Source organism: Podarcis gaigeae, assembly GCF_964106915.1.
Source record: "Podarcis gaigeae genome assembly, chromosome: 14".
Taxonomy (NCBI): Eukaryota; Metazoa; Chordata; class Lepidosauria; order Squamata; family Lacertidae; genus Podarcis; species Podarcis gaigeae.
The window spans coordinates 11,588,295-11,615,294 of NC_139690.1; the positions used below are offsets into that span (position 1 = coordinate 11,588,295).

Here is a 27,000-nt window from a genome sequence, read left to right on the forward strand (position 1 = left end):
CTGCTTTCTGCCCACACATACTGTAAGTGCTCTTAAAAGTTCCATTGCCTTTTAAGGAATGGAAATGAACCTTTTTTTAAAAGAAAAAAAATGGTCTTGCAATGGCACCAGCAAGGGTATCATTTATCAGTTGCAATCCAAACCCCGGAAAGAATCTTGAGACAATCTTACTAATGTTGGAAAGTGGAATATTTCTTCAAGGCTCAGAAAATATATCCAGATCTGCAAAAGTATTACAACATCCCCCCACCCCTAATATAAGCAATAAACCTTTTACAAATCTAATTTAAATACATTTCAGCCAAGTAATAAGTCAGCAGGCAGCAGGTTTTCTAAGGCTTTGCAAGCAGTAAAACTGCCACATTCTGTGGGCAAAGAACCTCAGTTTTTAACAAGGCTTAATGGGCAGAAGTTCATACAGCTACAACTACAACTAATCCAGAATGCGACTGCTGGATTGGCGATTGGGAGCGGCCGCCAGGACCACATAACACCAGTCCTGAAAGACCTCCATTGGCTCCCAGTACATTTCCAAGCACAATTCAAAGTGATAGTGCTGACCTGTAAAGCCCTCGGCCCAGTATACCTAAAAGAATGTCTCCACCCCTGTCACCAGCCCCTCTTCCTTGTTTTAACTGGATTATCCAGGGACTGTGGGACCTTTTGCAAAATGCCTTAAATAGATACACAAATAACAAAGAACAGAAGAACACGCACTGTGTCAGTTTGCCCTAAGATGCTTTTATTTATTTTTTTATCACTGCACGACGCCATCCATTGCATCATGTCTATTAGACTTCTTGCCTGTAGGCAGCCGAGAACTGCTTATCTTTTAATATACGAACAGTGCTCAGAGATGTTTTACAAGTGTTTAGCAGTGAGGACAAGTGGAAGTGCAAAGTACATGAGGAAATTCGGGCAGACTGCGATGCTCTCGGGCTTTTCTCCCCTCTTTTAGGGGAGCTGTTCTGTCCTATTTGGAGTCTGGAAGGAAACTTTGAAAAGTAGCAAAAATAGCGAATTTTCCTTAGGCCTGGAGCTTGAACAAAGCAGCGACAGGCAAGCTGACAGAAAGGAGGTGGCAGCCCATCGCTTCCAAAACAAACTTTGAAAGGAGCAGGCATTGAAAAAAGGGTGGCTCTGGTGCTGTCAGCAGCCTGGGCAGCAACGCTGAGCTTCAGTTTTCCACCCTGCAAGCCAGAGAGAGGCTCTTCTCTCCCCCAAATAAAAGTCACCAGGTTCTTTACAGGATCAGCTTCAAAGGGAACTCGCTGAATAGGGCAGCAAAAACCAAGGAGCAAACAGCTCCCAAAGTTTGGCAAGGAGAGGAGGAAGGGACGACCAGAGCAACTTGGTAACAAATCTCTCAGCCCCACTCACCTCACAGAGTGTTTGTTGTGGCGGAGGAAGGGAAAGGAGAATGTTAGCCGCTTTGAGACTCCTTTGGGTAGTGATAAAGTGGGATATCAAATCTGAACTCCTCCTCCTCCTCCTCTCCTCTAGTCTTGGGTTAGACAAAATCCCACTTTCTTTGCTAGCCTGCAAAGGTTTGCAGGCAGTTGTACTGCTCTGATTCTATCAGTACATGCCCTGTCCTTTCCCACTGAATCTGCCTGTTCCATCAGGCTTTGGGAAACGGATTGCTTTTAATGTGAAGGTAAAGGTAAAGGGACCCCTGACCATTAGGTCCAGTTGTGACCGACTCTGGGGTTGTGGTGCTCATCTTGCTTTATTAGCCGAGGGAGCCAGCGTACAGCTTCCGGGTCATGTGGCCAGCATGACTAAGCCTCTTCTGGCGAACCAGAGCAGTGCACGGAAACGCCGTTTGCCTTCCCACCAGTGTGGTACCTATTTATCTACTTGCAGTTTGATGTGCTTTCAAACTGCTAGGTTGGCAGGAGCAGGGACCGAGCAACGGGAGTTCATCCTGTCATGGGGATTCGAACCATCGATTCAAGCCCTAGGCTCTGTGGTTTAACCCACAGTGCCACAATGTTTTGCAAATGTTCTGGTTTATTTATTTTCCTGTCCCACTTTCACTGTGCTGCAGCACCAGAGTGCCCCTCCAGATGGCAATCATGTGGTAACTTTGGGGGGAAATAAAGCAGAATGGCAGGATGTGTGTGTGTCCAGTATAAATCTGTCCCTAAAGCACCATTATTATATCAATGATATGTTCCAGAATGTACATCTGCAAAACAACCCAGAACACCAGTTTTGGAGGAACCCCACACCAGTAGCAGAAATTCTAAAACCCAAACTCATTCAGGTTTTATTCTTCATCCCTTTCCAACAAATCCCCAGATTGTAGGGATAATATATGCAGATTACTGCAAAAGCTTAAAAAAATGTTTTTAAAAAAGAGCACAGGAAAGCTCAAATCCAGAATTCAACTTTCAGGGAACCTGTCCCCCCCAGTTCCTACCCTGAAAGTTTTCCCTCAGAACAGTCTCCATGTCTTATGACATTATTCACCTGGTCCCTTGACATTTGGATTCTCTTTTCTTTCGTTAAGCCTTAATGATAATTGTACATATTTGACTAAACAGCTACACTTGGTTTTTCCCTAAACCAAACCTTATTAGGCCATGTTTATACCGAACACCCTCTAGAAGACGCTATGCCGTTTTCATTCGCCTCAATCTATGTCTTGTTTCCGTGATCAAGAAGCTAAACAGAGACATCTGAAAGGGAGAAGAGGGGAAAAAAACCCATCCCATTTAAAAGAACTACGGCCAAGTTCAAAGTTTTCATACTAACATATCCTCTATTTGCATTTTCTGGAAACAACTGAAGACATTACTGAAAACAACAAGCTTTTCCTGAGGAATGAATGAATGCGTCTCTGCCATTCCCTGTATTGTTTTTTAATGTATCTCATGTTCTTTTAAATGCTGTTTTAGTTGATCGAGGCAGGTCTGTGGAAGGCATTAATAATCATAATATTTTGGTGATTGTCCACCTTGTGGGAATGATTTCCACCTTAACCCACCTGCGGATTGGCCCTTGTGCAAGAAACAGGCAGGCTTTGGGCTCATGAGGTGCGCTCAGATTTTCGACCATTACATCTTTACGATCTAATTGAAAGTTTTATTGGCTTTCCTTTCCCTTTTTGTTTCCGTGCAGGATGCGCCTGCGACAAGGCGAGATATGGTGTAAAGCCAATTTGCAAAACAGGACAGGGAAAAAACAAATTCTATTTAACGTTAAAGATTGCAAGATGAGAGCAGGAGGAGGAGGAGGGAAAGCCCCAAGCGATGGGGGCAGAAATTATAGCACCATAAAAGATATTGAGGAACACTGCAAGTTGAGAAAAACAAACCTAGACCACAAGGACAATTCAAGCATAATGAACAGAAGCAGGAAGGCCTACTCAAAGGGAGGCGAGGTGCAAAAGGGACTGAGGTCTCTGCAGATCCTCACTTACAGGGTGGGGAGGGGCAGCAGGAGATCCTGCCCCAGTAAATTTTATTATGTGTCTCCCCCCCTGCTTCCACCCACTCACAGGTCCATCTTTAGCATATGCGGTGTCAGGATGCCAGTGGCGTAGCGTGGGTTGTCAGCACCCGGAGCAAGGCAAGTAATTTGCGCCCCCTAACCCGGGGATTTGCGCCCCCTAACCCGGGGATTTGCGCCCCCTAACCCTAACCCCCAGATATTGCGCCAGGTGCGGCTGGCCCCCCCTGCACCCCCCACGCTACGCCACTGCAGGATGCTAAGATCCGCCCAGCGCCCCCAAATTTAGTTTAGCCCCTCCCCAGTGCCGTTGTGATTGACAAGCGCCGCTGCCACTGTGTGTGTGTGTTTAGTGGGTGTGGGGGAGGGTTGTGCTGCTCTCTCCCCCGCCCCCCCCGCTCTGTGCGCCCCTTCCTGCCCCCAGCCAGGCCGAACTAGTAATACAGTACAGACAACAGTAAGCTTTTCTTGACACGGTTCATGGTGGAACTCTGGGATTCCCCCCAGAAACTGTAGTGATGGCCACTAACTCGGATGGATTTGAAGGTGTTTAGACAGAATCATTTAGGACAAGACTATCAGAATGGCAAGGGACGCGGGTGGCCACAGAGCCTAGGACTTGCCGATCAGAAGGTTGGCGGTTCGAATCTCTGCAACGGGGTGAGCTCCCGTTGCTCGGTCCCTGCTCCTGCCAACCTAGCAGTTCAAAAGCACGAAGTGCAAGTAGATAAATAGGTACCGCTCCGGCGGGAAGGTAAACAGCATTTCCGTGCACTGTTCTGGTTCTCCAGAAGCGGCTTAGTCATGCTGGCCACATGACCCGGAAGCTGTACGCCGGCTCCCTCAGCCAATAAAGCTAGATGAGCACCGCAATCTCAGAGTCGGCCACGACTGGACCTAATAGTCGGGGTCCCTTTACATTTAACTTTATCAGAATGGCTATGATCTACCTCCACATTCAGAGGCAGCAAGGCTTCTCAATGCTGGAAACCACAGGAGGGGAGAAAGTGCTCCTGTGCTCGGGTCCTGTTTACAGGTTTCTCAAAGGCATCTGGCTGTCCATTGTGAGAACAAGATGGGATGGAGTTTCCTAGTTAAATGTGTCACCTGACGCCATTGTGATGTCAGGTGATTGACAGGTGGGTGACCCTATCCACTTGCCAAACTTGTGTATTAGGACAATACCTGGGAAGACAGGCAAACTAATGCCAGTGTACAGTGGTGCCCCGCAAGATGAACGCCTCACAAGACGGAAAACCCGCTAGACGAAAGGGTTTTCCATTTTGGAGGGGCTTCGCAAAACGAATTTCCCTATGGGCTTACTTCGCAAGACGAAAATGTCTTGCAAGTTCCTGCGGGTTTTTTCCCCTTCCCCCCCCTTTCCCTAAGTCGCTTATCAGCTGATCCGCTGATAAGCCGCTTAACAGCTGATCGCTAAAAGCCGCTAAACCGCTAATAGCGCTAATCCGCTAAGCTTTCAATGGGCTTGCTTCGCAAGACGAAAAAACCGCTATACGAAGAGCCTCACGGAACAGATTAATTTCGTCTTGCGAGGCACCACTCTACTGGAAGAAGCAAAGATCACCAGTGTCGAAGCGATGATTCTTCAACATCAACTACGTTGGACTGGGCATGTTGTTCAGATGCCTGATTATTGTCTTCCACAGCAACTACTCTATTCTAAACTTTAAAATGGAAAGCGTAATGCTGGTGGTCAATAAAAGAGGTTTAAATATTCTCTCAAGGCAAATCTCAAAAAATGTAGTATAAACACCAACAACTGGGAAACGCTGGCCTGTGAGCGCTCCAGTTGGAGAACAGCCTTGACCAAAGGTGTCATGGGCTTTGAAGATGCTCAAACTCAGGACGAAAGGGAGAAATGTGCTAAGACAAAGGCACATTTGGCAAACCCTCACCTTGATCAACTCCTGCCCGGAAACCTATGTCCTCACTGTGGAAGGATGTGTGGATCCAGAATTGGCCTCCACAGGCACTTACAGACTCACTGTTAAAACCGTGTTTATGGAAGACAATCTTACTCGGCTATGAGTGACAAGAAGAAGATTAGGATAATAAGAACACAAACACCTGCATTTTATTTTCTTTTTTCCCCATCCTCACTCCCTTTCTTTCTTATTTTGTCACCATCTTTTTATAAATGAAATATTAATGACAACAACAGTTGGGCGGTGCGGAGATGCAGGTCAAATCTAGTTCTCCACCACCTCTGATTTCCCATGATAGAAGCAGGCTAGCGAAAAACAGGGCTTGGCTCAGCACCCTTCCTCCTGTGAATCATTGCTCCACAAACGCTTTCCGATTAGCTTCTTGCAATTCAGAGGTAGGACACAAATAAACGTTGACGGGGAGGGAGGCGAGAGACGCCCAGAACTGTGAGCGCTCTGGCCTGCCAGCTAGCCAAAGCAGAGAAAGCTGTGGGGAGGGGGAGCGAAATGGGGTGGGTGCTTTGAAAACGTTGTATGGGGAACTGGCTTTGAAAAAAAGAAATGGTTATTCATTGGTTCATTCATGAACTTGCCCCGCCATTCAGAAGATTTGGCAGGGGAAGCGGAGGGCAGAATAGGGCCTCGGCTCGGCCGCTGCATAACGATGACCAAAAATCTGTTTCCATCTTCTCGAAGCCAGTGGGTCTATTTCACCTTCATCTCTCTTGCAGTATTTCGAGACTGCCCAAATGCCAAGAGAAAACAAAAAATCCTGACCTGCGGTTCTGAAGAGAGAAGCAGCCTTTCCTACAAAGGCACAGGCAGTTGCTAAGTTGCTCCCTAGACCCCCCAAGATAGATCAGGTTTCGGGTTTTCTTAGTGACTGGGCATGTGAGTTGGAATAAGACTTGGTTTGTTCTTGAAGGCAAGCTGCCAGCCCATTTCCCTACACTATAGCCACCTTTTTGGCCGACAGAGGCTCTTTGCTTGTAGCAGCTGCCTACCAGGCAGAAATCCAACAGGACCAGCTTCCCCAACCCAGCGATGGGGCAAATCTGGATTTCCTGCATGGTGGGCTGTTTGCTTGTGTTTAAGAAGCGGCATCTGTTTCAGAGAAGTGGTGGTCTTTTCCTACTGGATGACCAGGCAGAGAAGAAAAAGCAGAAAATGAAGGTAAACAGATGCAGTCAAAAGCTCCTGCACATTTTAAAGTACAGTGGTACTTCAGGTTACATATGCTTCAGGTTACATACGCTTCAGGTTACAGATTCCGCTAACCCAGAAATAGTGCTTCAGGTTAAGAACTTTGCTTCAGGATGAGAACAGAAATTGTGCTCCGGGGGTGCGGTGGCAGCAGGAGGCTCCATTAGCTAAAGTGGTGCTTCAGGTTAAGTACAGTTTCAGGTTAAGAATGGACCGCCGGAACAAAGTAAGTACTTAACCCGAGGTACCACTGTGCAAGGCTGCCTTCAGATGCTGAAGACAGAATTTTAATGGGTGCAGCTGGGAAGGCTGAGATACTATCTCCTGCAAGGCTATTGAAATATCCAAGAATCTCTTCATTGGGTCCCTCTAGATTTGAAGACAGGGTTTTGGACTCATGGCCAAGGCAGCCAAAATAAAAGTAAAAATAAATAAATAACAGTGCCCTCCAAGTGTTCCTATTTTCCAGGGACAGTCCTGGATTTATAGAAGCCATCCCGGTTTCTGATTTGATCAAAGAACGTCCTGCTTTTCCTTAGGACGTCCCTATTTTCATTGGGGAAATGTTGGAGGGTATGGAGTTATGTGACCCCCAAGCCAAGGGGATAAGGAGCTATACAGTTGGACCTTGGAAGGCAAACAGAATCCGTTCCAGAAATCTGTTCAACCTCCAAAACGTTCGGAAACCAAAACACGGCTTCTGATTGGCTGTAGGAAGCTCCTGCAGCCAATCGGAAGCTGTTGAAGCCCCATCGGATGTTTGGCTTCCAAAAGTAGTTCACAAACCGGAACATCACTTCTGGATTTGCGACATTTGGGAGCCAAAACTAAGCTGTTCAAAAACCAAGGTATGACTGTACAGTGGTACCTTGGGTTACAGACGCTTCAGGTTACAGACGCTTCAGGTTACAGACTGCTAACCCAGAAATAGTACCCCGGGTTAAGAACTTTGCTTCAGGATGAGAACAGAAATTGCACGGTGGTGGCACGGTGGCAGCGGGAGGCCCCATTAGCTAAAGTGGTACCTCAGGTTAAGAACAGTTTCAGGTTAAGAACGGACCTCCAGAACAAATTAAGTTCTTAACCCGAGGTATCACTGTACATTCTTTGGAAGACGTCAGAAAGCAGCCTTTTATAGGGAAGGTTTCTTTTAAATTTTTATTTTTAAAAATGTTTTATTTTGTTTTTATATATGTTGGAAGCTGCCCAGAGTGGACAGGATATTATTATTATTATTATTATTATTATTATTATTAGACATACCTATTTTCATTGAAGAAATGTTGGTGGGTCACCTTTAAGGCCAGCATTTGCTGGAATGACCACAAACTTAGGCATGTACGATTAAGGAGGCTTAAAGTGAGGGGGATAAATGCATGTCTCTCTTATCCTGGATTACATTTCAACCACCCAAAATTCAGAGGGTTCCATACATACACAAACCCTTTTCTATCTAGGCAACGAAGAGGCATGGTCCCGATCCAAGAATACATTCCTCCCAGACCGAACACTCTAGGAGCGTGTCGATCAGGGTGGCCCAGGTAGAGTCTCCATGGCCACACAGAGAGGCCCAGACAGGCCCACTCCTGTCCTAGTGTCACAGGAGACAACGAGGAAGCCATCTTGGACGAGCAAAATCATTCTGTCTCTCTCACTCGCAGCCAGTTTGCTAACAACTGTTGAGGGTTTGAGGTCAGAGACTGAAGAGCGCAAGAAGCAGGACACGGCTTTTATTGAAAGGGTATTAATAGATTTCCACGTTACAGTTTTGATTCCCCGTCAGGTCTGTTTTCCTTCCTCCGCTTAACGATGTAAAAGCAGGAGAATCTTAAAGAAAATCAATGACTATTCCATTCTGCATCTGATTATAATGTCAAATAGCTTTTAGGCGCTGTGCAACGAAGCCGCCCGAAGTCGTTTTCGTTGGCTATAGCCCAAAAAGGAAGAGTTTGCAAGAAATATTAGAAGCAGATAAGTAACCTCCTGGGACAGCTGTCAGAGCACATGTTGAGCATGCAGAAGCACCCAAATTCGATCTCCTTTAGTAGAACTGGGAAAGATTCACTTCTGAAACACTAGAGTGTCAATACCAATCAGCATAGAACAGGGGCGGAGGACCTTTGGCCCTTCTCATATGGCTGAACTACAACTCCCAATAGCCCCAGTCAGCATGGCCAATGGCTGGGGATGGTGGGAGTTGTAGTTTAGCTTGGTGGCGGCCGCAAGGGTTTCCTGCAACCAGCATAGATGATACTAAGCCAGATGGACCAGTGAGCCAACCTGATATGAGACAGCTTCCTACAGGCCATGAGAAAGTGGAAAGTTGTTGTCCTTATGGCTCTGGAGAAGAATGCAGCACAGGGGGAAGGCACAACTGTAGCTTGACTTCCCCCGTGCAATTCTCCTGGGCTTGCCGGTCAGAAGGTTAGCGGTTTGAATCCCTGCGACGGGGTGAGCTCCCGTTGCTCTGTCCCAGCTCTGGCCAACCTAGCAGTTCGAAAGCCCACCACTGCAAGTAGATAAATAGGTTCTGCTGAGGTGGGAAGGTAAACGGTGTTTCTGTGCGCTCTGGTTTCTGTCACGGTGTCCCATTGCACCAGAAGCGGTTTAGTCCTGCTGGCCACATGACCCGGAAAGCTGTCTGTGGACAAACGCCGGCTCCCTTGGCCTGAAAGCGAGATGAGTGCCACAACCCCATAGTCGCCTTTGACTGGATTTAACCATCCAGGGGTCCTTTACCTTTTACCTTTTGTCCAACCACCACTCGCAGGGCTCTTAGCCTTCTTTCCTGGGGGTTCTCTAGCTGAGAATTCCTCTGAATCCAACCAGTCTGTGAGAACAGGTGATATCCCCAAGCCTACTTGGGACTGGGCATTGGGAGGAAGAAGAGGAAGGCAGTATAGATTTACAACAGGGGCTTGCAGGAGGTTGCAGCTCAGAGGCAGATGAGGGGGAAAGTTTGGAAATAATGGGAGAACCAAAGCAGCAGCTGGTTGACACGTTGTCACTAGAAAGCATTCCAGACCCTCTATCTCCCAGAAACCGACGAGCCTTAAAAGTAGGAGAACAAAGAGCTCAAAGACAGAGGGCATGTAGCAGCACCCGAAGAGGAGATGATGATGATGAATGAGGAAGTGGAGAGACAGGTGTGTGTGTGTGGAGATTCACATGGGACACCACCATTATCCAACAGGCTGCATTCTATAGCCTTTCTCTGTAAAGATTGAAATGAAAAAGGACGGTAGGAAACTCTTCCTTTTCTTTATACTTTCCTGGGCAACCAGCCAGGAGCCACTGACAGTTGGAGATTGTGAAGATTGAACCTGAGACCTTCTGACCATGCCAACTGCAGCCAATGGACAAGGCAGAAAGGCACAGGGTTACGTGCAAAGTAGCCCCAAGTGTAACACCCCATTTCCAGCTTGTGCAATGGGCCTTCTCCCTCTCTCCTAGCCAACCCCTGTGAGATATTCTAAGGGGACCCCGAAAAAAACCCCTGGAGCATGGTGAGAAGGAGAGGCACATACAGGCAGGAAAGCTGGGAGGGACGTTCCATGGAAATTCTTAGACTGTTGGGACATGTGAGTTGGCTACCATCCACAATTCCCTTCCTGCCTTGTGCAGTTCTGCGCATTCAATGAAAAAGTCACCAGATGTGATGAGTTCTGGTTTCATGTAATGAACAGTGGGACTGCTGCTCTCTGAACCTGTTTGGCCTTTTGGCTCCGTTCTTTTCTTTTTTCCGAAAAAGAAAGAAAAGAAAGTAGTCTTTTTAAATGTGTTTGTGGGAGTGGGGGGGGGCGGGTTATTGGTTGGTTCTTGTTTGTATTATGCACTTTGTGGTTTTATTCTGTATTTTATGCTGCGAGCCACCCCAAGAGCTTTGGATGAAAAGCAATATACAACTTTAATAGATAATTATCATAACAATAGTCACCCTCATTTGCAGAAGAAGCTTTCTCAAAAGGATACGTTTGCAAAAAGGCCGTGCAATTGCCGATTGTTCCTTTCCCTACAGAACAGGCTGCGTTAAAAAACAAAAAAAGCAGGAAAGCAGGAAAAATATGAACAGACCCACTCGAACTTACTTAATGGCTCTTTCAAATGACCTTCTGGAAAGATATTGACGAACGCTAATAATGACAGTCATAAAATGAGAAGCATTTGAAGTAGATTCAATTCCACCCCCCCCCCCGGCAAACAGAGTACCAGTCTGCCCCCACACACTTGGCAATCAAACGAAACTCCCCATCTTCTTGCTCTCGATGCTTCTCTGCCCACACTCTCATGCGCACAAATCAAACTACAGAGGTTCCCTCGGGCGAATCAATCTGGCTGTATTTTATTCTCTGACTAGAAATACACCAATTCACTTTCCCCAGGTAAACATGCATTGTGGGAACAGTAACACATGAAATGATCCCAGCTCAGTGGCGGAGCAACAGCTTGGCATGGAGAACATCACAGGTTCAACCCCTGCTGTCCCCTGTTAGAAATCCTGGAGGGATACTTTGACCACAGGAGAGGAGAGAAAGCAGATTCACTGCATTTAAAGCCAGACCTACCAAAGCCTAGGGCTTGCAGATCAGAAGGTCGGAGGTTCGAATCCCCATGACGGGGTGAGCTCCCACTGTTCGGTCCCTGCTCCTGCCAACCTAGCAGTTCGAAAGCACGTCATAGTGCAAGTAGATAAATAGGTACCACTCCGGCAGGAAGGTAAATGGCGCTGCTCTGGTTTGCCAGAAGCAGCTTGGTCATGCTGGCCACATGACCCGGAAGCTGTACGCTGGCTCCCTCGGCCAGTAAAGTGAGATGAGCGCTGCAACCCCAGAGTCGTCCACGACTGGACCTAACGGTCAGGGGTCCCTTTACCTTTACCTTACCAAAGCCACAGTTTCAGAAACAGAGTGATAACGGAAACATGGGCATCCTGCAAAATCTGTGGTTCCTCGAATTTAGCAATGCAGTTCTCTAGTCAAGTAATGTGTGCTGGTCCCGGGGGGAAGGTTACCGTTGGCGTAGTCAAAGTCCGGTCCTGGGTCACTAGCCTGGAAACAGTCCACAAGGAGCGGGGCGAGGTCTGAAGCAGGAAGCCGGGCGGGGACAGGAACACTGGAGAGTCAGGTCTGGGTCCGGGCAGGAGCAGGTACTCAACAACGACGTTGCTCCCACAACCTGGGACTGGGCTGACTGGCCTTTATCTGCTCTGAGGTCAGGGGCGGCCCCGGCCCCCAGGAGACCCGCCTCTCTTGGCCTTAAGGCGAGCACTCCTCCTGGGAGAAACCAGCTCCCTCCGCCTCTCTGCCCTAAGCCTCTGCAGTTCAGGAGAGGCTGGGGAGTTACTGGACCCAGGGAGAGACTCTCCTTCCTCTGGCAGGGCCGGGAGAGGCGCACCTGTAGGCACTGTGTCCTTAATCACCTCTGGAGCTAGAGTGGAATCACCTGGTGCCTGCTCCTGAGGATCCGGCACAGGTGCAAGCTCTTCAGATCCAAGGCCCTGCCCCAGTTCAGCCGGCCCTGGAGGCGGGGACTCCTGTGCAGGCTGGGATTCCTCTGGTTCAGCCTCTGAATCGGATTCCCAGGCCATCACATAATGTGTACAAAGATGCACATCGTGGGGTAAAGTGTGCAGACCAATGTATGCAACAACAAGCAAAAAACAAACATTAAATGAGAGGCAATTGCTTTGCAAAAATGGGTATCTGCTTCGGAAGGTGTCAGTGGATCGACGCCTGGCGGAATGCATAGCACTGCAAATTGGTCTTCTGAAATGTTCACAGTCACCTTTGCTGATCTGCCAAGTTGGTGGAGACAGCACCAAACTAGATGGACCAGAGATCTGACTCAGTCTAAGGCTTAATAGCTCAGAATAAAGGAAGAAGATGAAATGCTTTTTTCATACATCGCCTCTCACCACTGCACCACGCACCCGATCTGTGGCCTTTTTCTTTGCTGCCATCATTCCCCCTTCCCACTTTCGATCTAAATTATTTCAGTCCACCTACGCAGGGAAGAAATGTGTTGACTGGGTGCGCTCCATCAAAAGCTCTTCCCGCGCAACCGTCTCTGACGTCAGGACGAAAGTGCACCTGACTTTGAATGTGTATCTGCATCAAATGCGCAGAGAGCTGAACTTTTAAAATGCAAATTCTATCAGCTCAAAGGTGGAAGGGGCTGATAATTAATGGGATCTGAACAGGCATGGGTTGGGGCTGAGGGGGGATTTAAACCTCCCTTCCTTTGCAAAAGTCCTGAATCCATCTGCTGAAGCTGACTTTGGGGTGAAACCCACAAATAGTTATTATTAAGCCTGCAAGGTTTAGTTGACTAATGAAGTCAGATGAATAAGTTAACAGTTGTGCAGTTAGGGAATCTCTAAGACAGGCATAGGCAACCACAGCCCTCCAGATGTTTTGGGACTGCAACTCCCATGATCCCTAGGTAACAGGACCAGTGGTTAGGGATGATGGGAATTGTAGTCCCAAAACATCTGGACGGCTGAGGTTGCCTACTTTATAATAATTATAAATGAGCCTCTTATAGATGTACCTTAAGTATGTGTACAAGCTCAACGAAAAGTTATATTCGGTCTAATTTGAGACAAATGAACTCTCATCTCCTCATCAACGTAAAGAAGCCTTGGTCTTGCTTTCATTTTTAAAAGATATCTATCCATATTCTGCATATATATATATATATATATATATATATATATATATATATGATACAGGTAAAGGACCCCTTGATGGTTAAGTCCAGTTAGAGATGACTATGGGGTTGCGGCACACATCTCGCTTTCAGGCTGAGGGAGCCGGCGTTTGTCCACAGACAGCTTTCCGGGTCATGTGGCCAACAGGACTAAACCGCTTCTGGCGCAACAGAACACCGTGACGGAAACCAGAGCACACAGAAACTTCCTGCCACAGCGGTACCTATTTATCTACTTGCACTGATGTGCTTTCGAACTGCTAGGTTGGCAGGAGCTGGGATAAAGCAACAGGAGCTCACCCCATAGCACAGATTTGAACCGCCGACCTTCTGATCGGCAAGCCCAAGAGGCTCAGTGGTTTAGACCAGTGTTTCCCAACCTTTGGTCTACAGCTCTTTTTGGACTACAACTCCCATCACCCCTAGCTATCAAGACCAGTGGTCAGGGGTGATGGGAATGGTAGTCTGAAAACAGCTAGAGACCAAAGGTTGGGAAACATTGGTTTAGACCACAGCGCCACATATTATACAATACAATACTAGGGCTGGGCAATATTTGGTTTTCAGCATCACGATATATCACCAGCTAAACATCATGACAAACTGATATATCACGATGTCTGAAAGATGGATGGAGTTCTGTAGAAGCATGGGCTGGCTTCACTGTTTCCCCCTCACATTGCAATTTTTGCATAGCACACAAACACACACATCATGATTGGCGATATATTGCCAGGTCAAAAAATTATGAAACTGATATCACAATACGGACTTCAAACCGATTTTGGACGATTCATCGATATATCACACAGCCCTATACTATACTGTACTATATTATACTGAAATGTTTAAATCAGGGGTCAGCAACCTTTTCAAGCCGTGGGCCAGTCCACCGTCCCTCAGACCATGTGGTGGGCCGGACTATATTTTGAAAAAATAATAATGAACAAATTCCTATTGTTATGTACTGACGTTCTCACCCTGGGCCAGCAGGGGGATACTGTAGGTAGTTTTCACTCAGGTCCACATATGCAAATAAGGAATTGAAAGTGATGTTCAGTGATTGGATAGTTACAAAAGGTTGTTACTGTTGCTTTGTAGTTGAGCTCTATATAAGCAGGTTGGCTGAACTCTTCAGCCCAGTTCTGTTCTGGGCCTGTGAATAAACAAGTGCTGTTTGAAGAATCGCTGTGTTGTCTGATATGTTCACCCACAACTTAACACATGTTGCTGTTGTTGTTGTTTAGTCGTTTAGTCGTGTCTGACTCTTCGTGACCCCATGGACCAGCGCACGCGCCAGGCACTCCTGTCTTCCACTGCCTCCCGCAGTTTGGTCAATCTCATGCTAGTAGCTTCGAAAACACTACCCAGCCATCTCTGTCTTCCCCTTCTCCTTGTGCCCTCAATCTTTCCCATCAGGGTCTTTTCCAGGGAGTCTTCTCTTCTCATGAGGTGGCCAAAGTACTGGAGCCTCAGCTTCACAATCTGTCCTTCCAGTGAGCACTCAGGGCTGATTTCCTTCAGAATGGATGCAGTCCATGGGACTCTCAAGAGTCTCCTCCAGCACCATAATTCAAAAGCATCAATTCTTTGGCGATCAGCCTTCTTTATGGTCCAGCTCTCACTTCCATACATCACTACTGGGAAAACCATAGCTTGAACTATACGGACCTTTGTTGGCAAGGTGATGTCTCTACTTTTTTTTTTTAACTTAACACATATGCCCCACAAATAACCCAGAGATAAAAGGACACATTTTACTCATGTAAAGACACGCTGATTCCTGGACCATCCGTGGGCTGGATTGAGAAGGCGATTGGGCTGCATCCGGCCCCCAGGCCTTAGGTTGCCTACCACTGGTTTAAATGTTTTTTTGATTGTTCTTGAATCTTCCTGCCACACTTGCCATTCTCTCCTGCCACACCAGTGTGGCAGCCACTCCCTGAGAACCACTACTCTTGACTTTGCGCTCAACAGTCTTACCGCCTTTACCTTCTTTAGAAGGTAACAGTGCATAAGTTAATTCAAAAGGCAGTGAACATTCCCCATGGCTTCTGCAATAACACTACCACCACAGATTCAATTCTGCATGTGTATGTGTCGGAATAAAGAGGGGCTGCCAAGGAAGAGGGCAGCAACCGCCTCCCCATATTGCTAACACATATAAAAACTGCAGCTGCCAAGCGCTATCAAGGCCACATCTGCACCTATATCTAAAACATTAACACAACACTTTAAACAATGATGGCTCCCCACCAAGCATTCTGGGAGCTATAATTTGCTCAGGGAGCTGAGAGTCGTTAGGAGACCCCTGTTTCCCTCTTGGAGCTACAATTCCCTGAGCTGTTAAGCACCCAGTCCATATCCCAGGGAACCAATTTCCAGGGAATTGGAAAGGACAATTGCAACGATGTGAATAAAGCGCTTCAAAGAGTAAAAGAAGAAAAGAGGATCTATAAATGCTGCGTGTTATTAAACAACCATGAGCAAATTGTTTAATATCTGTTTCTGGGACGCTTACTGCGGAATGAAAAAATATATCTCTTTACAATAGACAAATGAGCACTTCTTCTTCTTTTTTTTTAAAAAAAGGGGGGGGGGAATTGTTGAAGTTTTGAATTATGGCTTCTATTTTTATGCCAGAGTTGCAGTTAGTGCCAAAGAGCTAAACAGCCTGAATCAGAAGCAAATGAGAGGGCTGGAAAAACATTCCTCTTTAGCTGCATTGTTCAAAGGGGAAACAGGAATTCCTTCTTGTTCCTTTCGCCGCTCCCCATCCGACACGGCACGATTCACGGTGTCAGAACTCATCTAAATTGTCTTCAGCACAGTTTGCGAAAAGATGTCAACAGTGATTAAGGTAACCTAGCTTTTAATCCTGCAATGTGCTTCTCAAAGGGGTTTCTCTAGTATCAAATGCCTACAGTGCCAGGGGGTTGTGGCTAGTGCACTCACCCCTGGGGGGGGTACCACATTGGCACCCCCCCCAGCAGTGTGACCCCTCCATTTATGAGATATTAGGAGTACATCTTTAGAAATGGTTCTGCTCTTTTTAAAGAGATTGCCTTCTATTTTTTTATCTCATAAAGGTCCATTAGGTCCAGTCGTGGCTGACTGGGGTTGCTGCGCTCATCTCGCTTTACAGGCCGAGGGAGCCGGCGTACAGCTTCCAGGTCATGTGGCCAGCATGACTAAGCCACTTCCGGCGAACCAGAGCAGCGTGTGGAAACACCGTTTACCTTCCTGCCGGAGCAGTACCTATTTATCTACTTGCACTTCGTGCTTTTGAACTGCTAGGTTGGCAGGAGCAGGGACCGAGCAACGGGAGCTCACCCCGTCGTGAGGATTCAAACTGCCGACCTTCTGTTTTTTTTTTTCATGTGTAATTTTTATTAGTTTACATAAATCAAAATACAAGACAGACTATAATATTCCACTTAGTATCACACATATTTTAAAAGTGACTTCCTCCAACCTTTCCACAAATCATCCGTATTAATAAAGGCAAATAATTCCGCATTTCTTATTTTGTAATGCCGTTAATCATTCTAGTTCATCTGTTTTTCTTTAGACATTACCCTTTGCTTCTTACAGAGCTCCCTTAGAACCCACTAGTGTTATCTGTCCATCGCTTAAATTTTCCAGATATTTCGTAAGACTTTCCCAATCTTTTACAAACCTCTGGTCTTTTATATATCTGATTTTCCCTGTCATCTTATCCATCTCCACATAATCTAGTAATTTTGATCTCCATTCCTCAATTGTCGGCAAACCCTCTAATTTCCAATTTTTAGCTAACAGGACCCTTGCTGCCGCTGTTGCGTACTGAAACAGCTTGTAGTCTTTCCTTTTTATCTCCCTTCCTACCAATCCCAGCAGGAATGCCTCGGGTTTTTTAACAAAAGTATAGCTTAAAATTTTCTTCATTTCATTATACACACTCTCCCAGAACCCTTTAACCTTTTGGCATTCCCACAACATATGGTAGAAGGTCCCCTCTCTTTCCTTGCACTTCCAGCATTTATTACAGGATCCGTACATTCTGGCTAATTTAACGGGAGTCATATACCAACGGTAGAACATTTTCATTAGATTCTCCTTAAGTGTCACACAAGCCGTAAACTTAAGATGTTGTTTCCATAGTTTTTCCCATTCTTCGAAGTAGATGTTACGGCCAAAGTCTTTGGCCCAGTGTGTCATTACCGGCTTGACTTCCTCATCAATTAGATTCCAGTCCAGTAACTGATTGTACATTTTAGACAAAGTTTTTATATTATTTTCCAGGATCTCAATTTGGAATCTAGAGTTTTTATCAGCATATCCTTTATCTTTGATATCTTTCCTAAACATGTCATTTATCTGGAAGTAATGTAGCCAATCATAAACTTGGTTCTTGACCTGCTCGTACGGCCTCATTTTCCACTTTCCTTCCTCTTTCATGACCAGTTGTTCATATGTGGCCCAATTGGCGACCTTCTGATTGGCAAGTCCTAGGCTCTGTGGTTTAACCCACAGCGCCGTTGCCCCAAACTGTGCAGCAGCTTACACATCTGTTAAATGAATAAACAACTTTTTGCTCAGAGTAGACCCAATGAAATGCATGGGCATGACTCACTTAGCCCCATTAACTTCAGTGCATCTACTTCGAGTACAACTTAATTGGGTACCGCCTGTGATCAGTGACTGGGCAAAATCTGGTCTGTGGATGATCACCTCTTGCCCTACTGAGAGAGAAGGAATAGAAGAATTGTGTCACTGACATCTATTTATAACTTTCTCTTCAAGAAGATAATCTTCTGTTCTTTCTTTTTTTGTTACAGGCGCCACCAAAACGAACAAGATTATAAGGGTTCATACTGGTTAAAGGAGAGACCTGAAATTTACAGTATTATAGGTGGTAACAGAATTAACTGGAAATTTCCTAACAATACGACTATTTGGACTAATATAAGAATAACAGCTGGTGTGGTATAGTGTTGAGGGTTTGGGACTGGGATCAGGGTTCAAATCTCCACTCAGCCACAAAGCACACCAGTCATGGCGTCTAAGTCCAGCCTACCTCACGGGCTAGTTGGGAATCAAAATGAGGAGTGGGGGGAGGTAAAGGTAAAGGGACCCCTGACCATTAGGTCCAGTCATGGCCGACTCTGGGGTTGCGGCGCTCATCTCGCTTTATTGGCCGAGGGAGTCGGTGTACAGCTTCCGGGTCATGTGACCAGCATGACTAAGCCGCTTCTGGCAAACCAGAGCAGCGCATGGAAACGCCGTTTACCTTCCCGCTGGAGCGGTACCTATTTATCTACTTGCACTTTGACGTGCTTTCAAACTGCTAGGTTGGCAGGAGCAGGGACCGAGCAACGGGAGCTCACCCCATCGCGGGGATTCGAACTGCTGACCTTCTGATCGGCAAGTCCTAGGCTCTGTGGTTTAACCCACAGCGCCATCTGCATCATCCGCGGGGGGGGGGGGGGGAGGAGAGAGAACCATGTAAATAATAAAATAAACATTTTTTTGTCACCCCCCCTTTCCTCCTTCTTTCCCTTCTCTCCTCTGCTCTTGCTAATGAATCTTTATTCTCTAATGTGCTAATGAATTTTCACTGTCAGATGGCTGATGAATTTCCTTACTTGCAGATGGTGGTGTGATGATTAATTTTATGATCCTACAGTATATTAGCTTATACGTACCAAGTAATTATTTAACTATTTAATTTACAGTTTTGTTTCAATCCCCTTTAAGTGAGTGAGCAGAACTAGTTCTCTGAAAGGAAACGCACACAAAAAACAACACATTTTGGGCCCCCATAAACCCATAAAGGAAGCTGAGTCCTAACTAGAAGGGAAAAAGATGGGGATATGTAGGAATATGAATCTTACATGGTAAAACAGGGATAGGGAATATGTTTCAGCCTGAGGTCCACAAGGAAAGAAGCATTCTCAGAGTTCAAATACACATTTCAGCCAGGCAAAAGCACTTGGGGGACAATGAAGGGTCAGTGAAGGCTGTGGCTGAGGAGAATTCCAGGGCCAGACAGTGTCTTGGGGGCCACCTTTGGGCCCTGGGTCTGAGGTTCCCTGCACCTGTAGTCTTCAGGAATTGCAGACCTTTAAGAGATATGTGGGGGATGCGGGTGGCACTGTGGGTTAAAACACAGAGTCTAGGACTTGCCAATCAGAAGGTCGGTGGTTCGAATCCCTGTGATGGGGTGAGCTCCCATTGTTCGGTCCCTGCTCCTGCCCACCTAGCAGTTCGAAAGCACGTCAAAGTGCAAGTAGATCAATAGGTACCGCTCCGGTGGGAAGGTAAATGGCGTTTCCGTGCGTCGCTCTGGTTCGCCAGAAGCGGCTTAGTCATGCTGGCCACATGACCTGGAAGCTGTATGCCGGCTCCCTTGGTCAATAAAGTGAGATGAGCACCGCAACCCCAGAGTCGTCCGTGACTGGACCTAATGATCAGGGGTCCCTTTACCTTTTAAGAGATATGTGGAGATATGGAGAAAATGTGGGACAAGGCGGGAAAGAAATCTTAAACTAGGATCACAGTAGAAGAAAAGACAATGAATGGACAGGCAAAAAGGAGAAAAGACCAAAAGTTAGAAGGAGGAGGAACCTAGAATTTCCACAATAAAATACAAATGTAAAATAGCAGATGAAAGCAGTCTGTCACCCTTGTACAACTCATCCACTTTTATAGAACAAAATGGGATGTTTGCAGTTAGGAGAATGATGGGGAAATCCACTGAAAAGCATTGGGCTGAATGAATGATTGATGGTACGACCTGAGGGCAAATCAGGATGGATGTTCCTTGTCATATAATTTGCCTCTAAACAGATCTGAATGAATGTTCAGGAATGACCGGATGTGGTCCAATTGCCCGGCAAGCGTTGTACAAGCAAATCTGGATGAATGCTCATGTCAGCTGGAGGAGTCCTTAATGGTAACACAGCACAGAGAGGCAAACTACCCCCAGGAATGCATTTGTTTCTTTAAAATGGAATGTGAGGATTACGAACCTCCGAGAGCAAAAGGGTCTTCTGCGGTTATTCAACTGCTCGGCAGAATCTATTTGCTGGAGAACAGCCTGCGGTGGCTTATGAAACTTTTCCCTCAATATGCTGCCCACATATTTTACAAAACACTTTTGAATTGTTGTGCGTCGCTAAGTCAATTCCTTTTAGCCAGGCTTCCCCTCCCTCCTAACTGCTTGCTGACTCATGTGGCTGAATGTTAACAGAAAGTAAGTGTAGAAAAATAAATAAGAGAGTGATCAAAATGCAAACATGCGGAGGCACCCCCCTTTTTTTAAATTGCCACCATGAAAGATGAATAAACAACCATAAACCTGCCATAAAGCTTGGAGCTGCTCCCTTTTGAAGAAAGGTTACAAATTTGAGGCTTTTTGTTTGTTGAGAGAAAGGGCAAATATCCCATGTGGGGAGAACACTGTTGAACTGGGTTCGAGCTTGCAGGCTTCCCATAGGCTGGGTTGCATCCTGCAAGAATAGATGCTGGCTGATGAGCCTTTGACTTGGTCTAGAGTCTAGACCATGGGTAGGCAAACTAAGGTCTGGGGGCCGGATCTGGCCCAATCGCCTTCTAAATCTGGCCTGCGGATGGTCCAGGAATCAGCGTGTTTTTACATGAGTGGAATGTGTCCTTTTATTTAAAATGCATCTCTGGGTTATTTGTGGGGCCTGCCTGGTATTTTCACATGAGTAGAATGTGTGCTTTTATTTAAAATGCATCTCTGGGTTATTTGTGGGACATAGGAATTCATTCATTCCCCCCCCCCTTCAAAATATAGTCTGGCCCACCACAAGATCTGAGGGACAGTGGACTGGCCCCCTGCTGAAAAAGTTTGCTGACCCCTGGTCTAGACTCTTCTAATGTTGCTTCCCTCCCAGGACTAACAACTGACTTCGGAGAGATTTCCAATGCCAACACAGTTTGTGTGACAGGGTTTAGAGGGAGAGCATTTACCCCCCCTCCTCTGTAGGCTGCAGTCCTGATTAAATGCTCTAGTACCAATTATTATTATTATTATTATTATTATTATTATTATTATTATTATTATAATAATTTATATACCACACTATACCCAGGGGTCTCAGGGCGGTTCACAGAATAAAATCAAGATATAAAACCACAAAATACCTAATAGAAATAAAAACAACAACCCAATAGCACACCTCCCTCACACAAAAAAACACATTTTAAAAGGGCATAGGATGTAAATCGGATCAACAAAAGGCTTCGTTAAAAAGGAACGTTTTTGCCTGGCACCTAAAGGTGTATAATGAAGGCGCCATGTGAACTTCCCTGAGGAGAGCATTCCACAGATGGGGAGCCACTGCAGAAAAGGCCCCGTTCTCGTGTTGCCACCCTCTGGACCTCTCAAGGAGGTGACACATGAAGAAGTCTTGCTCTGGTGAGCAACCTGGCTACTGAATTCTGCACCAGCTGAAGTTTCCGAACCGTCTTCAGAGGCTGATACATTAAATGCAAACATACAAATACACACGTCACCCCCTATATTTCTCACGTACAAGAGAAAGGTATCCGTAGAAAAGAAACTCTGGTGAGGAAAATACTCTGTGGGGGTTAGGATCTTCAAAACGGCCTGCTGTGGACTGAGCAATACATTTCTCCAGAAATGTCTGGGAGAACAATCCACAAACATTGCTAGGACCACTGATATGCAGGGATGGCAGGGGCCGAGGTCAAATTCAGATTGTATTTTTGAAGGCGAACCAACCTAATTTGCACTTTCCTAGAAGAACGCACCCCTTCATGGATCACTGCCTTGCCGTGGCGAAGGGGCTTGAAGAACTCAGAGAAGCTATGAACTATGCCGAGCAGGGCACCCAAGATGAACAGGTCATAGTGGAGAGTTTTGACCAAACGTGATCCACCTGGAGGAGGAACCGGCAAGCCACTCCAGTATCCCTGCCAAGAAAACTCCATGGACAAAGACAACAGGCATATAAAAGATATGACGCTGGAAGATGAGCCCCTCAGGTCGGAAGGCGTCCAACATGCTACTGGGGAAGAACGGAGGACAAGTACAAGTAGATCCAGAGCTGATGAAGCAGCTGGGCCAAAGCCGAAAGGACGCTCAGTTGCAGATATGCCTGGAAGCGAAAGGAAAGTCCAATGCTGTAAAGAAAAATATTGCATAGGAACCTGGAATGTAAGAACCATGAACCTGGGTAAGTTGGAGGTGGTCAAAAATGAGATGGCAAGAATAAATATTGACATCCTGGGCATCAGTGAACTAAAATGGACGGGAATGGGTGAATTCAGTTTGGATGACCATCATATCTACTACTGTGGGCAAGAAACCCGTAAAAGAAATGGAGTGGCCCTCATAGTCAACAAAAGAGTGGCAAAAGCTGTACTGGGATGCAATCTCAAAAATGATAGAATGATCTCGATACGAATCCAAGGCAGACCTTTTAACATCACAGTAATCCAAGTTTATGCACCAACTACTTGTGCTGAAGAAACTGAAATTGACCAATTCTATGAAGACTTACAAGACCTTATAGAAGTGACACCAAAGAAGGATGTTCTTCTCATTATAGGGGATTGGAATGCTAAAGTAGGGAGTCAAGAGATAAAAGGAACAACTGGCAAGTTTGGCCTTGGAGATCAAAACGAAGCAGGGCAAAGGCTAATAGAGTTCTGTCAAGAGAACAAGCTGGTCATCACAAACACGCTTTTCCAACAACACAAGAGACGACTCTACACATGGACATCACCAGATGGGCAGCATCGATTATATTCTCTGCAGCCAAAGATGGAGAAGCTCTATACAGTCAGCAAAAACAAGACCTGGAGCTGACTGTGGCTCAGATCATCAGCTTCTTATAGCAAAATTCAAGCTTAAACTGAAGAAAGTAGGAAAAACCACTGGGCCGGTAAGATACAATCTAAGTCAAATCCCTTATGAATACACAGTGGAAGTGAGGAACAGGTTTAAGGATTTAGATTTGGTGGACAGAATGCCTGAAGAACTATGGATGGAGGCTCGTAACATTATACAGGAGGCAGCAACGAAAACCATCCCAATGAAAAGGAAATGCAAGAAAGCAAAGTGGCTGTCCAATGAGGCCTTACAAATAGCGGGGGAGAGAAGGCAAGCAAAATGCGAGGGAGATGGTGAAAGATACAGGAAATTGAATGCAGATTTCCAAAGAATAGCAAGGAGAGACAAGAAGACCTTCTTAAACGAGCAATGCAAAGAAATAGAGGAAAGCAATAGAATGGGAAGAACCAGAGATCTGTTCAAGAAAATTGGAGATATGAAAGGAACATTTCGTACAAAGATTTCCATAATAAAGGACAAAAGTGGAAAGGACCTAACAGAAGCAGAAGACATCAAGAAGAGGTGGCAAGAATACACAGAGGAATTATACCAGAAAGAAATGGATGTCTCGTATACCCCAGGTAGTGTGGTTGCTGACCTTGAGCGAGACATCCTGGAAAGTGAAGTCAAATGGGCCTTAGAAAGCACTGCAAATAACAAGGCCAGTGGAAGTGATGGTATTCCAGCTGAACTATTTAAAATTTTAAAAGATGATGCTGTTAAGGTGCTACACTCAATATGCCAGCAAGTTTGGAAAACTCAGCAGTGGCCAGAAGATTGGAGAAGATCAGTCTACATCCCAATCCCAAAGAAGGGCAGTGCCAAAGAATGCTCCAGCTACCGCACAATTGCACTCATTTCACACGCTAGCAAGGTTATGCTTAAAATTCTACAAGGAAGGCTCAAGCAGTATGTGGACCGAGAACTCCCAGAAGTGCAAGCTGGATTTAGAAGAGGCAGAGGAACCAGAGACCAAATTGCAAACATGCGCTGGATTATGGAGAAAGCTAGAGAGTTCCAGAAAGACATCTACTTCTGCTTCATTGACTATGCAAAAGCCTTTGACTGTGTCGACCACGGCAAACTATGGCAAGTTCTTAAAGAAATGGGAGTGCCAGATCACCTCATCTGTCTCCTGAGAAATCTCTATGTGGGACAAGAAGCTACAGTTAGAACTGGATATGGAACAACTGATTGGTTCAAAATTGGGAAAGGAGTACGACAAGGCTGCATTTTGTCTCCCTGCTTATTTAACTTATATGCAGAATTCATCATGCGAAAGGCTGGGCTGGATGAATCCCTAGCCGGAATTAAGATTGCCGGAAGAAATATCAACAACCTCAGATATGCAGATGACACAACCTTGATGGCAGAAAGTGAGGAGGAATTAAAGAACCTTTTAATGAGGGTGAAAGAGGAGAGTGCAAAATATGGTCTGAAGCTCAACATCAAAAAAACGAAGATCATGGCCACTGGTCCCATCACCTCCTGGCAAATAGAAGGGGAAGAAATGGAGGTAGTGAGAGATTTTACTTTCTTGGGCTCAATGATCACTGCAGATGGTGACAGCAGCCACGAAATTAAAAGACGCCTGCTTCTTGGGAGAAGGGCAATGACAGGCCTAGACAGCATCTTGAGAAGTAGAGACATCACCTTGCCAACAAAGGTTCGTATAGTTAAAGCTATGGTTTTCCCAGTAGTGATGTATGGAAGTGAGAGCTGGACCATAAAGAAGGCTGATCGCCAAAGAATTGATGCTTTTGAATTATGGTGCTGGAGGAGACTCTTGAGAGTCCCATGGACTGCAAGAAGATCAAACCTCTCCATACTGAAGGAAATCAACCCTGAGTGCTCACTGGAAGGACAGATTGTGAAGCTGAGGCTCCAGTACTTTGGCCACCTCATGAGAAGAGAAGACTCCCTGGAGAAGACCCTGATGTTGGGAAAGATGGAGGGCACAAGGAGAAGGGGACGGCAGAGGACGAGATGGTTGGATAGTGTTTTCGAGGTTACCAGCATGCGTTTGACCAAACTGCGGGAGGCAGTGGAGGACAGAGGTGCCTGGCGTTCTCTGGTCCATGGAGTCACAAAGAGTCGCACAAACCTGAACTCAGCCTTTCCAAGTTGTACTTGGATTTTACAGGGCTCTTCTCCAGCCAAGTAATGTGCATATATGTGTGTTGGGAGGGGGAAGGTGTAGAAAAAATTAGTTAAGTTTGGGAGAATAACATACAAAAAATACAGGATGGGTATTCTGTGGCACCTGTAAAAGGGCGACTGAAGTGAGCAGGTCAGTGCATCTGGCTGCTAACCAGAAGGTTGGTGGTTCAAGCCCACCCAGGCTTATCAAAAAATAGATAAGTTGGGGAGAAGAATAACATACAAAAATACAGGATGGGCGGGTGGCACTGTGGGTTAAACCACAGAGCCTAGGACTTGCCAATCAGAAGGTCGGCGGTTCGAATCCCCGCGCTGGGGTGAGCTCCCATTGCTCAGTCCCTGCTCCTGCCAACCTAGCAGTTCAAAAGTACGTCAAAGTGCAAGTAGATAAATAGGTACCACTCCGGCGGGAAGGTAAGCGGCGTTTCCGTGCGCTGCTCTGGTTCGCCAGAAGCGGCTTAGTCATGCTGGCCACATGACCCGGAAGCTGTACGCCGGCTCCCTTGGCCAATAAAGCGAGATGAGCGCTGCAACCCCAGAGTCGGCCACGACTGGACCTAATGATCAGGCATCCCTTTACCTTTACCTATTTTGTGGCACCTGTAAAAGGGCGAGTGAAGGTATCAGGTCAATGGGTCTGGCTCCTAAACAGAAGGTTTGGTGGTTCAAGCCCACCAAGGCTTATCACCCTTCCAGCTCTATAATTCTATGATTCTACGGTTCATACAGAAGAGGGTGATAAACCACTGGCTCTGCCGATGTTCCTGAACACCAGCTCCCATTAAGACCCAGCCAGCACGGCCAGTTTTCAGCTAGGATGGGTGTTGAAAGGACAGGGGTTCGCCACCCCTCTACTAGAATTGCTGGATTCACAGACTCACAGAATTGTAGAGTGATTCTGGCCATCTAGTCCAACCCCCTGCAATGCAGGGATCTTTGGCCAAAACATGGGACTTGAATCCACAACCCTGCGTTGAAGAGTGAAATGCTCTACCAACTGAGCTACCCCCAACTGGATTGTCACCCCCCCCCAAAAAAAAACCCTTTGCAGCTGGCAAACAAGATGTCAAAGTCGAGTGGAATTTAACTAAGCACTTTTTAAATTTATCCCAATAACTTAAACATAGCTCTCTAGAGTGACACGCCATCCCAGGAAAGGAAATTCTTACACATGGGGAGGGAAATTCGGTAAAGAAAAGCCGCAAGTGTCCGTTCTGCGTAAGAGAAAGACATAATTCGAAACTGGTTTCAATTACACCCCCCCCCCTATTAAAAAAAAAAGGGGACGATGAGAATGCTGGTCATAAAGCATGTTAAACGGTTTAAAGAAAAATGATTTCTTAGGCATTGCAAATTAGATAATAAAAAGCACTGGACAAAACAAATAAATTATGCCGTGGCTTTAGAGCCTTAGTTATGATAATAAATAACGTATAAATCCGATACTGTGTTTACTGGCAACGTTTTTCTTCCCTGATCAAGATGAGATGATCCATCATGTAATTTAATCACCATCATCATCATCGCCGTTTTTCGTGCCAGAAGGAAAGACACAAAAATTGCTCGGAAGGCTGAGGCTGACAATGGGCAGAATCCTGGGACAAGGCAGATAATGGGTTGAGACAACGCTGCTGCTGTGTGCAGACTCTGTCTAGGCTT

The 27,000-nt window shown here is 46.0% G+C and overlaps 1 protein-coding gene across 3 annotated transcripts in view; it reads right to left on the reverse strand.

Annotated features, from left to right (window-relative positions):
• TNFAIP8L3 (TNF alpha induced protein 8 like 3) overlaps positions 1-27,000 on the reverse strand; it is a 60,924-nt gene that overhangs the window by 16,768 nt on the left and 17,156 nt on the right. Inside the window, exons 1-2 of one of the 3 annotated variants that reach the window (XM_083712950.1) lie at positions 4,407-4,659; positions 2,578-2,684 (exon numbers count right to left, since the gene is read on the reverse strand). The exons of 1 other annotated variant lie outside the window; for it this stretch is intronic. The gene's annotated coding sequence lies outside the window, so the exon portion shown is untranslated. Of the gene's footprint in view, positions 1-2,577; positions 3,366-4,406; positions 4,660-27,000 lie in introns of those variants that run through there. One more of the 3 variants, XM_083712951.1, reaches the window with a different exon arrangement.